Here is a 6316-nt window from a genome sequence, read left to right on the forward strand (position 1 = left end):
AACAAATTTTAAAAAACATTCTCTGCAATCTACACACAATACCCCATAATGACAAAGCGAAAACGGGTTTTTAGATTTTTTTGCAAATGTATAAAAACAGAAATAGCTTATCTGCATAAATATTCAGACCCTTTGCTATGAGACTCGAAATTGAGCTCAGGTGCATCCTGTTTCCATTGATCATCCTTGACATGTTTCTACAACTTCATTGGTGTCCGTCCACCTGTGGTAAATTCAATTGATTGGACATGATTTGAAAAGTCACAGACCTGTCTGTATCTGGTCCCAAAGTTGACAGTGCATGTCAGAGCTCTAGGAGGAGTCTTGGTGGTTCCAAATTTCTTCCATTTAAGAATGATGGAGGCCACTGTGTTCTTGGGGACCTTCAATGTTGCAGAAATGTTTTGGTAACCTTCCATTGATCTGTGCCTTGACACAATCTGTCTCATGCCTTGGTTTTTGCACTGACATGCACTGTCAACTGAGGGACCTTATATAGACAGGTGTGTGCCTTTCCAAATCATGTTTCTAAAACATTTTTTTGCTTTATCATTATGGGGTATTGTGAGTTGACTGATGAGGAAAACAATTAATTTAATCCATTTTAGAATAAGGCTGTAACGTAACAAAATGTGGAAAAAGTAAAGGGGCCTGAATACTTTCTGAAGATTTTCTGCAGATTTTGCTGGAATGAGACAGAAACATTAGATCATTTGTTTTGTTACTGTCAATATGTAAATTCAAAAAATGAAACGTCCCTTTATCAGGACCCTGTCTTTCAAAGATAATTAGTAAAAATCCAAATAACTTCACAGATCTTCATTGTAATGGGTTTAAACATTGTTTCCCATGCTTGTTCAATGAACCATAAACAATGAATGAACATGCACCTGTGGAACGGTCGTTCAGACACTAACAGCTTACAGATGGTAGGCAATTAAGGTCACAGTTATGAAAACTTAGGAAACTAAAGAGGCCTTTCTACGAACTCTGAAAAACACCAAAAGAAAGATGCCCAGGATCCCTGCTCATCTGCGTGAATGTGCCTTAGGTATGCTGCAAGGAGGCATGAGGACTGCAGATGTGGCCAGGGCAATACATTTCAATGTCCGTACTGTGAGACGCCTAAGACAGCGCTACAAGGAGACGGACGGACAGCTGATCGTCCTCGCAGTGGCAGACCACGTGTAACAACACCTGCACAGGATCGGTACATCCAAACATCACACCTGCGGGACAGGTACAGGATGGCAACAACAACTGCCCGAGATACCCCAGGAACGGACAAACCCCCCATCAGTGCTCAGACTGTCTGTAATAGGCTGAGAGAGGCTGGACTGAGGGCTTGTAGGCCTGTTGGAAGGCAGGTCCTCACCAGACATCACCGGCAACACGTCGCCTATGGGCACAAACCCACCGTCGCTGGACCAGAGAGGACAGGCATAAAGTGCTTTTCACTGACAAGTCGCGGTTTTGTCTCACCAGGGGTGATTGTCGGATTCGCGTTTATTGTTGAAGGAATGAGCGTTACACTGAGGCCTGTACTCTGGAGCGGGATCGATTTGGAGGTCGAGGGTCCGTCATGGTCTGGGGCGGTGTGTCACAGCATCATCGGACTGAGCTTGTTGTCATTGCAGACAATCTCAACGCTGTGCGTTACAGGGAAGACATCCCCCATCCCTCATGTGTTACCCTTCCTGCAGGCTCATCCTGACAAGACCCTCCAGCATGACAATGCCAGCAGCCATACTGCTCATTGTGTGCGTGATTTCCTGCAAGACAGGAAAGTCAGTGTTCTGCCTTGGCCATCTCAATCCCATTGAGCACATCTGGGACCTGTTGGATCGGAGGGTGAGGGCTCGAGCTCCAAGAACTGATAAATCTGGTGCAGTCATTGATGAGGAGATGCACTGCAGTACTTAATGCTGCTGGTGGCCTCACCAGATACTGACTGTTACTTTTGATTTTGACCCTCCCTTTGTTCAGGGACACATTATTCAATTTCTGTTAGTCACATGTCCGTGGAAATTGTTCAGTTTATGTCTCAGTTGTTGAATCTTGTTATGTTCATACAAATATTTACACATGTTAAGTTTGCTGAAAATAAACGCAGTTGACAGTGAGAGGACGTTTCATTTTAGCTTGTTTTTGGTCCTAAGTCCAGGAATGTCTGAAGAATTGCAACATTTACCTGGGGATAACTCTGCAAATAGCCCTGCTGGGTTATTTAAAAAGTCATAGTCAATCCATTAATAATATAATAACACTCTTAGCGAAAATGTTTATCTTTAATTTACAATCTGTAGAACCTCTGAGAATAGAAAGGTTCAGAACGTTTGTGAAACATCACAGCACAATTGAAAATAGATGGCAAATACAAATACAAATTGGATTGTGTTCATAGATTGATGGGAGGGGTTGAGTGGAGCTAAAGAATGGGACTAAAAACAACAAGATAACTACTGTAACCTATACTGTGTCTGTAAATTGTATATAATATGTGTAAGCTGGAAGTAGACGCCTATGGGGAGGGATGGTAGGGTTAGTGGAAATATATATACTATACAGTACATGCATATACAACATTTTATGGGGGATTGGAAATCCTTCGGGGATTGTTGGAATGCTCAGATTCTCCAATTTTTCCTTATTTACCTCCATCACAAGATTATAATGGGGAGAAAATCAGAGCTGTAGGCCTACATTGTTTAACTTGTAGCCAAGGCTCTGTAGTCTATATGGTTAATCATTTCTGGCAATGGCATTGGTCACAATCTGCCACAATAGCAATGTTGCCCACTATATGAGGGGATAGTAGGCCTAGTTGGACAAGGTTATCTTAATGTGCACATGATGGAAGTTAGAGGTAAATATGAATTATTTAATGAAAATTAAAACGTGACTAAAATGACTATGACTTAACACTAGACTACAATTATCCAGAGTTTTAGTCAACTGGTAATATCTAAAACTATGAAGGATGAAATGACTAAAATGTCATTTAAAATGGCTGCCAAAATTAACACTGTTTATCACTTGAGGAATTGGTTGGGTATTTCATTCAATTTCTGGACGCACCCACGGCACCCTAATCAGGCTGATAGTGAAGCAGAGCAGTTCTGATTCCTCCTCGAGAGTGTCTTTGTGAATAGCTGGAGACCTGCTGTAACCCGTGAAAGATTATAGCAAGGGGCATATCTCTAGTCTAGCCATAGATACTGTTGTTTTTGCTGTATGCCATAATTGAATAAGATGACCAATGGTTAGCTGGGATATATCCGTTAGCAGCTAACAATTTACAGTAACAACAGCTCATTGATAAGCCAACAAACACTATTGTTGTTGTGGCTAGCTCACATAACTAACCCTAAATCTAAAGTAGAAGTGAGAAAAGCAAGGAGATGGGAAACCATGCTGGTAAGACCTGACAAGACAAGACAGCGCCGGAGGAAATGGCAGCAGTTTTAAGGGCTCCCAACCAATTGTGCTATTTTTTTCACGTTATTTGTAACTTATTTTGTACATAATGTTTCTTACGGCAAAAAAGAGCTTCTGGAAATCAAGACAGCGATCACTCACCTCGGATTAGACAATTATTTTTTTCTACAACAAAGACGACGCACAAGACATTCTCCAAACACCCCACAGGACCGACATTTGCAAGAGGAAGCGACGCAGGTACAGAGGACAAAGAGCTGGATGCCTGGTCAGGACCCGGAGAAGGTGACTGGGAAAGCTGCCATTACCGTCAATACTACTCGCCAACGTGCAATCATTGGACAATAAATTAGACGAGATACGATCACGAATATCCTACAAACGGGACATCAAAAGCTGTAATATCCTATGTTTCACAGAATCGTGGCTGAATGACGACATGCTTACAATCATGATTCCTGCTTACAAGCAGAAATTAAAGCAGGAAGCACCAGTGACTCAATCTATAAAAAAAGTGGTCAGATGAAGCAGATGCTAAACTACAGGACTGTTTTTCTATCACAGACTGGAACATGTTCCGGTATTTTTCCGATGGCATTGAAGAGTACACCACATCAGTCATTGGCTTTATCAATAAGTGCATCGAGGACGTCGTCCCCACAGTGACCGTGCGTACATACCCCAACCAGAAGCCATGGATTACAGGCAACATTTGTACTGAGCTAAAGGGTAGAGCTGCCGCTTCCAAGGTGTGGGACTCTAACCCGGAGGCTTACAAGAAATCCTGCTATGCCCTGCGACGAACCATCAAACAGGCAAAGCATCAATACGGCTAAGATTGAATCATACTACACAGGCTCCGAAGCTCGTCTTATGTGGCAGGGCTTGCAAACTATTACAGACTACAAAGGGAAGCACAGCTGCGAGCTGTCCAGTGACACGAGCCTACCAGAAGAGCTAGATCAATTCTTTGCTCGCTTCGAGGCAAGCAACACTGAGGCATGCATGAGAGCATCAGATGTTCCAGAAGACTGTGTGATCATGCTCTCCATTGCCGACGTGAGTAAGACCTTTAAACAGGTCAACATACACAAGGCTGCGGGGCCAGACGGATTACCAGGACGTGTGCTCCGGGCATGTGCTGACCAACTGGCAGGTGTCTTCACTGACATTTACAACATGTCCCTGATTGAGTCTTTAATACCAACATGTTTCAAGCAGACCACCATAGTCCCTGTGCCCAAGAAAACAAATGCAACCTGCCAAATTACTACAGACCCGTAGCACTCACCTCTGTAGCCATGAAGTGCTTTGAAACGTTGGTAAGGGCTCACATCAACACCATTATCCCAGAAACCCTGGACCCACTCCAATTTGCATACCGCCCAAACAGATCCACAGATGATGCAATCTCTATTGCACTCCACACTGCCCTTTCCCACCTGGGCAAAAGGAACACTTACAGTGGGGAGAACAAGTATTTGATACACTGCCAGTTTTGCAGGTTTTCCTACTTACAAAGCATGTAATTTTTATCATAGGTACACTTCAACTGTGAGAGATGGAATCTAAAACAAAAATCCAGAAAATCACATTGTATGATTTTTAAGTAAGTAATTTGCATTTTATTGCATTTCGAGATCCCCGAAAGGTTCTACAGCTGCAACATCGAGAGTATCCTGACTGGTTGCATCACTGCCTGGTACGGCAATTGCTCGGCCTCTGACGGCAAGGCACTACAGGGGGTAGTGCGTGCGGCCCAGTACATCACTGGGGCTAAGCTGCCTGCCATCCAGGACCTCTACACCAGGTGGTGTCAGAGGAAGGCCCTAAAAATTGTCAAAGACCCCAGCCACCCCAGTCATAGACAGTTCTCTCTGCTACCGAATGGCAAGTGGTACTGGAGTGCCAAATCTAGGACAAAAAGGCTTCTCAACAGTTTTTACCCACAAGCCATAAGACTCGTGAACAGGTAATCAAATGGCTACCCAGACTATTTGCATTACTCTCTGTTTGTCATATATGCATAGTCACTTTAACTATACATTCATGTACATACTACCTCAATTGGACCGACCAACCTGTGCTCCTGCACATTGGCTAACCGGGCTATCTGCATTGTGTCTCACCACCCACCACCCCTCTTTTACGCTACTGCTACTCTCTACTCATCATATATGCATAGTCACTTTAACCTACCTATTTTACTTACCTATTGTTCAACTAACACATTTTTTTGCACAATTGGTTAGAGCCTGTAAGTAAGCATTTCACTGTATTCGGCACGTGACAAATAAACTGATTTGATTTGAACAGGCAACAGACAAACAGAGAACACAGGTATAAATACACTGGGGATAATGAGGAAGATAGGCAACACCTGGAGGGGGTGGAGACAAGCACAAAGACAGGTGAAACAGATCAGGGTGTGACAGAACTAAGCTCTTGAGTTATAAGCTACACTCTTCATTCATTTGTAAGTCCAACTAAGGATTCTAGCTTCAATAGATTAATTAATAGCTATCAAGTAATAGATCAAATATTAATAGAAGTCAGATGAACTCCACAGGAGGTTGGTGGCACCTTAATTTGGGAGGACGGGCTCATGGTAACGGCTGGAGCGGAATTAGTGAAATTTTATCAAATACATCAAATACGTGGTTTCCATGTGTTTGATGCCATTCCATTAACTCCGTTCCAGCCATTATTATGAGCTGTCCTCCCCACAGCAGCTTCCAATGGTGAACTCCTATTTTGAAGGGATGGCTGTGTATTTGGCCAATAAAGGCATTTCACATTTAACCCCACCCACATGTGAAAAACTAAATATCAAGATGATTTTTTTGGTTTATTTGCAAAAATAGACAACAATACAAGC

The sequence above is a fragment of the Oncorhynchus mykiss genome, chromosome 11, assembly GCF_057628025.1.
Source record: "Oncorhynchus mykiss isolate SJ-2025 chromosome 11, ASM5762802v1, whole genome shotgun sequence".
In the NCBI taxonomy this organism is placed as follows: Eukaryota; Metazoa; Chordata; class Actinopteri; order Salmoniformes; family Salmonidae; genus Oncorhynchus; species Oncorhynchus mykiss.